Source organism: Ranitomeya variabilis, chromosome 2 (assembly GCF_051348905.1).
Source record: "Ranitomeya variabilis isolate aRanVar5 chromosome 2, aRanVar5.hap1, whole genome shotgun sequence".
NCBI lineage: Eukaryota > Metazoa > Chordata > Amphibia > Anura > Dendrobatidae > Ranitomeya > Ranitomeya variabilis.
This window is the reverse complement of record NC_135233.1, coordinates 142,844,314-142,855,419: the sequence shown is the minus strand read 5'-3', so window position 1 is coordinate 142,855,419 and position 11,106 is coordinate 142,844,314. Positions and strand designations below refer to the sequence as shown.

General features: G+C 39.8%; 1 protein-coding gene across 1 annotated transcript in view; it reads left to right on the top strand.

Moving 5' to 3' along the window:
* The first annotated feature begins 263 nt into the window (after positions 1 to 263).
* VIT (vitrin) overlaps positions 264 to 11,106 on the top strand; it is a 317,697-nt gene continuing 306,854 nt past the window's right edge. The window contains exon 1 of the mRNA XM_077283041.1: positions 264 to 496. The gene's annotated coding sequence lies outside the window, so the exon portion shown is untranslated. The remainder of the gene's footprint in view (positions 497 to 11,106) is intronic.

The following is an 11,106-nucleotide window of genomic DNA, read 5'->3' as shown; positions in this document are numbered from 1 at the left end:
ATTCGTGGATTAATAGCAAGATTGTTTAATGAGCCCATCTAAGATACACAACTAAAGTTTACTCCTGTCTCACACAGTTAACTTTGTCCTTTGTCAGAATTCCATTTTCTTTGCTTATTGTGTCTTTATTTTATAAGTATTCAATATTTGCTAAACTGGTAATACCAAGGGCACTGTTGTCAGAGCGTATAAAGAAATTCTGACAAGGGAGAGGGGGAAAGTGGGAGGGAGTGGAAAATTGAGAGAGGACTGCCTTATTCTGCAGCTCAATCAAAGTGAGGAGCTGAGAGTGTGTCAGGGCAGTGTGCCTTTCACTGTGCGGAGAGATCAATGGACATGTTTGATTAGTTTGTAAGGGCACAAGGAAGATCGGGAACCTGTTTACATTGATGGACTAGCGCTAGTACTACCATCTATTGGATGCATTGGAAGTAAATTGAATTTTGCAGGATAGTGAAGAAGTGCACAGGATCATTGCATTTTGTGGCTTTTAAAGGTAAGACATTTGACCCGCATTGTACATCTAGAGATGGAGAGTACCTGAATTAGAAGTTGCAGATAAAAATCTTTGAAGAAAAGTCATTTTTCAAAGGTTCCTGTTTACAGCACCGAATTATGATTGAAATAAACATTTATGAGCATACAATTCCATGTGATTGAAATTTGCTAAATGATTTCGCACTCTGAATCAGTGAAAACTTGTTATTTGCAAGCTGTGAACTGTGGTGTGGGAACTGACATTCCCTGCGACTAGTTATTCCCTAATCTCATTTCATCCTTCTTTAACTCGTCCAGTAAGCAGACTCTTGTGATCTGCAAAAGCTACTTGCTACATAGTTGTTACTATGGGATTGATATAAAAAATCATATTTATTCTGTGATTTTCCTTCTATTCAGTGTTTTATATTTCACCTTGCTTATTATTACTCTTCTGTGTACAGGGTATGAGGATCTGTGGGTATTGTAAGGAAGGCAGTTTTTATCTATTATAATAGTTTGGGGATTTTTTAAGATGTGATCTCTGGGGGAGCAATGAAGGGGGGAGTGCTACTTTTCCATTTCCATCCTTAAATAATACATGTGTACACTTACGTATATACCTGCACACCTGCTACTGTGGTAATTGGATTTTCTGGGACCAAATTCAACCTGCATGCATGGAGGATCTAAGAACCCTAGTATTAAATGGTACTGTGAAATGTTTGAGATAGATAGATTAGATAGATTAGATAGGTCCAAAAATGGGGACACCACTCCAAAGCTGGATGGTAAAAAAATAGATTTTAACCAGCTCATGCAATATTTTGCATCGAAATAGCAGAGCCTTTCCCAATGCTTGAGAAAGGCTCTGCTATTCTGAGTTGAAATGTCGCATGGGCTGATTAAAATCTGTTTTTTTTACCATCAGACTTTGCAGTGCTTTCCCCATCTGACTTTGGAGTGCTGTCCCTATTTTTGGGGATTTGTATAAAAGAGGCTTTAGTGATAACCTCATTGTCTTTGCACCCATTTTTGTCTAAAAGTGCTGTTTTCAATTTTTCTATGTTTAGGTCTATAGATAGATGGATGGTTGGGTGGATGGATGGATGGATGGGTGGATGTCTAGATAGATAATAGATAGAGAGATAGATATGAGTTAGATAGATAGATATTATCGATATGGATTGTATATTTGTTGCCAGTACATAAATGATATAAAAAAATAATTTTGTACATATTTTTAGACTTTCCATATGTTACATAAACTTTGTGGCTAGGTAGTATTTGACACGACAATATATTTCAGGCACTTTTCTACCTTAGTTGAGAATGCTAGAGTAGGAAATAATGAATCCATCACAGCTGCTCATCATTCCTCTACCAGATTAGATTTATGAAAGATCTTGAAAATGTGAGAAGTGTTCAACTAGTATGGACATGAAGTAAATGCCTTGAGCAAACAGTTTGAAGTAGTTTGGAACAGCGCGAATGGACTCTGCAGCTGAGAGCTTTGTCAAGATGTGCAAAGACGAAAGGATTACAGCTCACGAGGAGACACATATTGCAACTCTGTTGTGTCAAGATGGACAGCTTCTCAGCTAAAGTACCGATTGTTTGGAGATCTTACTGAAGAAGACAAAGCTGTCTGCTTATACGTCTGGCTGGTTTTCTGCTGTGTATCTCGTAGTTCACATGTCAGTGGTTACATTTTCCATTTATTTGATGCCGTTCTAGAAAAAGCGTACATTTTATTTCTCACTGTGCCTGGACTCTGCAATAACAAATATCAGAAATTTAAAACCAAAATATCTCCAGAGATTCCATTTTGCATCTTGTTTGCCTGGGAAACTTGGGAATACATTCTTTTTTCACTGTAGTAATGAGCATTATCAACTGCAATACACGAATGTCTCTTAATTGGAGTCAATGAGAATAAAACTAATAAAGAGAAGAAAATGTGTTAATATTTTATTCCAAACCTTGAGAGTTTTCTATTTAAGGGGAATCTGTTGGTAGGATCAACCCTCCTAAGCCGTCTATATGGACATGTAGGTCATAGGAAGCTGAATGAAATGATACTTTGAGATCTGTGATCCGATTTTTTATTCCAGAGAAATCCACGTTTTTCTTATATGTAAATGAGCTGTAAAGAAGTAATGGCAGGACACTGATCTGCATGAGAATTTACCTCCAGAGATTATTTGTGATAAAAGGTTGTATTACCAGTGTGAGGGAAGTAACTAACAGAACAGTAGAAATGAAATTTGTCTTCTTGCAAATACATATTTTGTAGCTCTCTCAGCTCCAGCCCTGTCTGCCTGTGAGATGGAAGCTGAAGAACGCAGCTCTGTAGAGAGATTAGGAGAGCAGAGAGTTGCCATTACACATAATACTGGTAATTCCCATCTGGGGGCAGGTTCTCATGCAGATCAGTGTCCCACCTATAGCCCTGAACACATCATTTACATATAAGAAAAAAGTGGATTTCTCTGGATTAAGACATCAGATCGCAGATATCAAGGTTTCATATTGGTCAACTTCCTATGACTTATATGCCCATGTAGACGGCTTAGGAGGGTTGATCCTACTGACATATTCTTACCAACATGATAGTTGCTGACCAAATAAAGGTTTGGTCAATCGTTTGTCTGTCACCTATGTCTCCCAACTTCTCCATACACAGGAGCACTTGCTCTGCTGAGCACCCGAGAGACACTGCCAGACTTCACGGGCTGCAGTTTTATCTCACCAAGAACAAAGGGATCGGCAGTCCTTCATCTGTCGGGGGAAAGTCAAGAGGCCCACTGTTCAGCCAGCGTTAGTCTAATGCATATGGGTGTATTAAAACTAAAAGGGCTTAATTTATGAAAACTGTCGAATAGTAAGTCTCTTTTGGTTGCCGATAAGAGCAAATCAGAGCTCAGCTTTTATTTCTGAAACGCCTCTGGAAATAAAACGTGAACCGAGCAGTTCCTATTGGTAAAAGACAAAGTTTTAGTCATGAAATACTTTAAACACTTTTGAATGAAGGCATCCTGATACTTTCCTACCAATAGCAACATATTCTAACGTGACAGCATTTTCTTTGCCCCTTTATGTTCAGCGTATGTACTCCTATCTTAAGCATAGTCCAGATTGTGAATTCTTCCAGAAACATTACACCATGACAGCATTGATTGCTAAACTATTACATCACTGAAGAATGGTGGCAAAAAGCACGAATACTGGTTTGATGCACTATTTCCATTATTCGACCATAGTTTCTATTACATATCTGGATATTTTCTTGGGAATCTGGGCTTAACACTATACAATTGCATAATGATAAAGAGGTCACCTTAGTACCTTTACTGTGGAGAGGAGAGAAGACATACTGAATAGCATTTCGCCACATAAGGCCTCTTTCACATTTCTGTCTTCTGGCGTCAGTCAAAATCCGTCATCGCAACAGAGCGACGGATCCGTCAAAAATAGTCAAAAACGGAAACAACGGATCCGTTGCATCTGTCGCATCTGTTTTTTCCATCTGTTTCTTCCGTTTTTGAAAAAATTTTTGAAAATCAGACCACACTCAGATGTCACCCGAATGCGGTTCGATTTTTTTTATGGACCCGTACACTTGCATTGCCCATTTTTATCTAACAGTCTGATCAAAATTGGACGTGTCTTCAATTTTTTCCACTGACCACTCAGCCTGAGGAAAAAATTTGACATGTGCACAGCCCCACAGAATATCATAGGTACGAGTGTTATCCATGAAAACCACGGATACAACTTGTATGAGGAAATCAGTCGTGTGCATGAGCCCTCATGAATGATAATAAATTACATTATTTCATTAAAAAAACAAGATAGAAGTAAGTTTTAGGCAGCATTTATGTGTGATACTTGCTGTGATGCTTTTCTGTCTGATACATGGTCTGGTATGAATTCATCATTTTGATGACTGTGGTGTGGCTAAGAACAATACTGGATTGGACCTCTATTGTTTTCCTATAATTTTAGTTAAAAAAAAGGTGACAAAGCTCATCCTCATTTGAATAGGCAATGCAATTCCCTGCCCTAACCCCTCTAATCACAAATCTCATTAAATAAGTAAAATAACAAACAACCTTTATATCTACATAAAGCCATATTGTTACATACTGTTGGATATATTCTCAAAAGCAAACATCTCCACTACTGAAGTTGGACTTTTTAACCTTCCTCCTTCACAACCGCCAAAAGTATTTATACATAGACAGCACTCAGAAAAATTCCACGTTTTTAGAAAGAATAACAGAAATATAATTGAAAATAGCCATACATACAATTACTCCAATACAGTATAGCAATAGTGTAATTTACGATTAGTGGTGGTCAAATGAAAACCTGTCGCCTATGATGAAATACCTTGACATGTCGTACAAAGTTACAATAAATATTTTGATTTTCCCTACTCTGCAATCGAATCCATTCTCCTCCTATATACTGTACCCATGGGAGACTAGTAGCCCAATCACAATTGTAGCAAGATGTTTTATTGACAGATAACATTGCCCAATAAGTTGTAATGAAGCACATACAAATGGAATACCTGTTACATATGCCAGAACTTACAAGATCAAAGGGCTTTATGATGGTATCTTCTATAAAAACATACTCAGGAATACAGTCTGTATGACGATTAGTAGGGATTATGCTTTTCAGGATGTAAACCATCCAAACCGTACACTCTGATTTAGAATAGCCCGAGGCCGCTTCCTCTTTATGCCTGGTGCCTGCTTACACTTTGCTTTGTTTGCATTCTTGATAAACCATAGCAAAAAAAACATGATATGTAAAATGTCAGCAAATGGGTAAAGGCTGGAACTTATGATACTAAATCAATTTAATAAAAAAAAGCAATATTTTTAATAGTGACACATTTTTAATTTCATTTGCTTGTAATGGGGCACTGCTTATTGAGAAAGCTGCTGTAGGTTATTCTACTCCAATATTTCTCCAGTCCTCATCCGGCACTTTGTTCCCAGTTCCCACAAAGATCTACCTACTGCCATTTCACCAAGAATAGTACTCAATAATTCAACTCACATCTTTGTGGGGCTTTGAGAATACAGAGATGTTTTTTCATCACTGCATGTTGAAGTTTTATTTCGACAGCCAATATAAGTGAGGTTTTATATATATTTATTTAATTTTTTTGCATTTGGCAAGGGGTCTAATAGGAAAACATAGACGGCAGAACTTGGGGCCTGTAGAAGGCCCCAGGCTGCCTAAAAGAGAATATGTTAGCAGGTTTTTGCTATGTAATCTGAAGACAATGGGAGATGGAGGTTGAAACATAGAGTTCAGTGATGTATCACTTGTCAGTGTGTGTGCTGTTGTTTACTATCTGTGAAGGATTTATCAGTAATATAGTATATTAATATTGCTGGCATTACAGCACCTCACTGACTATGGGCTTTGTATATGGAAAGCCTGGTATGGGCGCGGTCAGCTGGGGTGGTTGTGGGATCAGCTGTGTTGTGGGCAGGGGCAGCTTTCTCTGCTCTGCTTCATTCTGCATCTAAAAGCTCTGCTTGTATCAGGACGGCTTCACCCAATAATCTAAGTGATTGGATTCAGCTTCTCTTTACCTACATTATGCTACTATCCCATTTGGAGTGTTGAGATATATATATATATATATATATATATATACACACAATATATATATATATATATATATATATATATATATATATATATATATATATATATATATATATATATATATATATATATATATATATATATATATACAGTGCCTACAAGTAGTATTCAACCCCCTGCAGATTTAGCAGGTTTACACATTTGGAATTAACTCGGCATTGTGACATTTGGACTGTAGATCAGCCTGGAAGTGTGAAATGCACTGCAGCAAAAAAGAATGTTATTTCTTTGTTTATTTTTTTATAATTGGGAAAAGTCTTTTCAGAGGGTCATTTATTATTCAACCCCTCAACCCACCAGAATTCTGTTTGGTTTCCCTAAAGTATTAAGAAGTAGTTCAGGCACAAAGAACAATGAGCTTCACATGTTTGGATTAATTATCTCTTTTTCCAGCCTTTTCTGACTATTTAAGACCCTCCCCAAACTTGTGAACAGCACTCATACACGGTCAACATGGGAAAGACAAAGGAGCATTCCAAGGCCATCAGAGACAAGATCATGGAGGGTCACAAGGCTGGCAAGGGGTACAAAACCCTTTCCAAGGAGTTGGGCCTACCTGTCTCCACTGTTGGGAGCATCATCCGGAAGTGGAAGGCTTATGGAACTACTGTTAGCCTTCCACGGCCTGGACAGCCTTTGAAAGTTTCCTCCCGTGCCGAGGCCAGGCTTGTCCGAAGAGTCAAGGCTAACCCAAGGACAACAAGGAAGGAGCTCCGGGAAGATCTCATGGCAGTGGGGACATTGGTTTCAGTCAATACCATAAGTAACGTACTCCACCGCATTGGTCTCCATTCCAGATGAGCCCGTAAGGTATCTTTACTTTCAAAGCGTCATGTCAAGGCTCGTCTACAGTTTGCTCATGATCACTTGGAGGACTCTGAGACTGACTGGTTCAAGGTTCTCTGGTCTGATGAGACCAAGAACGAGATCTTTGGTGCCAACCACACACGTGACGTTTGGAGACTGGATGGCACTGCATATGACCCCAAGAATACCATCCCTACAGTCAAGCATGGTGGTGGCAGCATCATGCTGTGGGGCTGTTTCTCAGCCAAGGGGCCTGGCCATATGGTCCGCATCCATGGGAAGATGGATAGCACGGCCTACCTGGAGATTTTGGCCAAGAACCTCCGCTCCTCCATCAAGGATCTTAAGATGGGTCGTCATTTCATCTTCCAATAAGACAACGACCCAAAGCACACAGCCAAGAAAACCAAGGCCTGGTTCAAGAGGCAAAAAATCAAGGTGTTGCAGTGGCCTAGTCAGTCTCCTGACCTTAACCCAATTGAAAACTTGTGGAAGGAGCTCAAGATTAAAGTCCACATGAGACACCCAAAGAACCTAGATAACTTGGAGAAGATCTGCATGGAGGAGTGGGCCAAGATAACTCCAGAGACCTGTGCCGGCCTGATCAGGTCTTATAAAAGACAATTATTAGCTATAATTGCAAACAAAGTTTATTCCACAAAATATCAAACCTAGGGGTTGAATAATAATTGACCCACACTTTTATGTTTAAAATTTATAAAAATTTAACTGAGCAACAAAACTTTTTGGTTTGTAAGATTTATGCATCTGTTAATAAATCCTGCTCTTGTTTGAAGTTTGAAGGCTCTAACTTATTTGCATCTTATTAAACCTGCTAAATCTGCAGGGGGTTGAATACTACTTGTAGGCACTGTATATATATATATATATATATATATATATATATATATATATATATATATATATATATATATATATATATTGTATTTTCTGGTATTATCCTTTTATCCTTTGAGCATTAATAAAAGTTATCTTTTTAGAGGTATTCTCTTTCTGGTGGTATTTTCTGCTTGTTACCCCCTTTCCTTTGAATCTATTTATAGTAATGTTTGGAATTTTACATTTTCTGGATAACTTGAAAGTTTTATTCTATTTGAAAAGGCTGAGCACTATAATTCTTTGCTGTATGAAGTCCATGTTGTGTTGATCACAGTATTTGAATTATTAGTGCCTGTGGAGTACTGCCAAACTTTTACTTTTTCTTTTTGGATATGCTTCACTCTAGGATTTAATAATACAGTAGTTGCAGTGGCGGGCACTAACAGCTTTGGGCCCCTGTGCAAGAAATGTGTCTGGGCCCCCCTCTCTGCCCAGCATGCTGCTTATGATGAGAGCAATCTGGCTCCGAACAACAAACCAGATTGCCCTCATTATCAAAGGTTAAGATTTGGTTCTGCTGGTTCTAGCGCACTCAGACTTGCAGTCAGGTGACAACTAGTGTTCGCTGTCAGTGAATAGAACACTGCAGACTCTCTAGTTGGTACATGACAGCAAGTGTGCGAAGTGCATCCTCTTGGTTATGTGATTACTGTGGGAAACGGCAGAGCCTGACCATGTACCTATACTGTATATTATATTACATTATATGTCTGGTATCTGATAGTATACTACCAATAAAAGTATGGAATCGTGTAGTAGACTGCATTATTCCATATAACAGTATCATGTAAAAGACGTACTACAGGGAGAGCCCCCACACAGCTCTCCCTATATACAATTTGTGCCCTCCCAGAGCCCCCTATATAGAGCAGGAGCACTCACAGAGTCCCCTATGACATCTGGATGCAGGTCAGCTGTATGTTGCGACCTGCGGACCAGTGTTTCCGGATGTTTTGTTATCACAGATAGCCCGGTGTTGTGAATTCGGTTTGTGGGCTCCCCCGGTGGTCTGTTATGGTAGTGTCTCTTATGTGCCTTCCTCCATCTCTGATTACCTGTCGCCACCCTCTAGGGGAGTTTCCTATTTAAGGCTGCTTGGCTGTTAGTCATATGCCGGCCAACAATGTGCTAGTAGCATTCTGTTGCATTCACCTGCTTCAAGTCCCAGTTCAGCTAAGTTGAATTTTGTTTCTTGTTTTGCTATTTTTGTCCAGCTATCTGCAATGTGACCTTTCTGTGCTGGAAGCTCTTGTGGACAGAAAATTACTACTCCAGTGGCATGAGTTGTCACTGGAGTTTAAAGTAGTTTCTGGATGGTGTTTTTGAATAGTGATTTTTAGGTCGACCGTGAAGTAACTCTTTCCTGTCCTTCTGCTATCTAGTAAGCGGACCTCACTGTGCTAAATCTGCTGTTCATCCTACGTATGTCATTTCCTCTGAACTCACCGTCAATATCTGTGGGGGCCTACTATCATCTTTTGGGGTTCCTCACTGGAGGTAAGGCAGGCCTGTATATTCCTCTTATAGGGGTAGTTAGATCTCCGGCTGGCGCGTGGTGTCTAGGGCATCGTAGGTACATCCCCCGGCTACTGTAAGTGTTGGGTCAGGTTCAGGTCACGGTCGACCTTAGTTTCCATCACCCGAGAGCTAGTCTGTTTTGTATTTTTATTCCCCTGGTCATTGGGGTAACCATAACAGTTTGGCCGGCCTGTAAAAAATCTATGTGTTAAAATATGCACTAAAGCAGGAAGGAGGAGAAAAGGTTTTTTTTTTTCTGTGTTTGAAAGTGCACCTTAGTTTGCTCATTTGTATTCCTTGCTTAAACTGTAGTCTTCAGCCTTTTTTTTTTCTCCTCTCCTCTTAATCTCTGAATGGCTTTGGTTACACCCATTTGAATCATGGATTCACAGAGTTTAGTTGCAGGTTTGAATAACCTTGCGACAAAAGTACAGAACCTACAAGATTTTGTTATACGTGCTCCAATGTCTGAACCTAAGATTCCTCTGCCTGAATACTTTACCGGAGACAGATCCCGGTTTTTGAGTTTCAGGGAAAATTGCAAATTGTTTTTGTCTCTGAGATCTCACTCTGCTGGTGATCATACTCTACAAGTTAAAATTGTTATCTCTCTACTGCGCGGCGACCCACAAAGTTGGGCATTTGCATTATCGCCAGGGGATCCTGCGTTGTTAAATGTAGATGCGTTTTTTCAGGCTTTGGGGTTGCTTTATGAAGAGCCTAATTTGGAGATTTTGGCTGAGAAAGCCTTGATAGCTCTTTCCCAAGGGCAAGATGAAGCTGAGATATACTGCCAGAAATTCCGTAAATGGTCGGTGCTTACTAGATGGAATGAGTGCGCTTTAGCAGCTAATTTCAGAGAAGGTCTCTCTGATGCCGTGAAGGATGTCATGGTGGGGTTCCCTGTGCCTACAGGTCTGAATGATGCCATGAAATTGGCTATCCAGATTGATCGGCGTTTGCGGGAGCGCAAATCTGTGCACCATATGGCGGGGTCTTCTGAGGAAAAATCTGTGCACCATATGGCGGTATCTTCTGAGCAAAAACCTGTGCACCATATGGCGGTGTCTTCTGAGCAAAGACCTGTGCACCATTTGGCGGTGACCTCTGAAAAGGCATTAGAGCATATGCAATGCGATCGTGTTTTGTCTAGAGGCGAACGTCAAAATTACAGGCGCAAAAATGGATTGTGCTTCTACTGTGGAGATCCAGCTCATGTTATATCAGCATGCTCTAAACGTATAAATAAGGTTGATAAAAAGGTTGATAAATCTTTTTCTACAGGTACCTTGCAGTCAAAATTTCTTTTGTCCGTGACATTGATTTGTACCTTATCATCTGTTACTGTGAATGCTTATGTGGATTCTGGCGCCGCTCTGAGTCTCATGGATTGGTCCTTTGCCAAGCGTTGTGGGTTTGATTTGGAGCCGTTGGAAGTTTCTATTCCCCTGAAGGGTATTGATTCTACACCTTTGGCTAGCAATAAACCACAATATTGGACACAAGTGACTATGCGTCTTACCCCAGACCATCAGGAGATTATTCGTTTCCTTGTATTATATAACCTACATGATGTCTTAGTGCTTGGATTACCATGGTTACAGATTCATAATCCCGTCTTGGACTGGAAATCTATGTCTGTGTTGAGCTGGGGATGTCGGGGTATTCATGGGGATGCACCTTTGGTTCCTATTTCTTCATCTACTC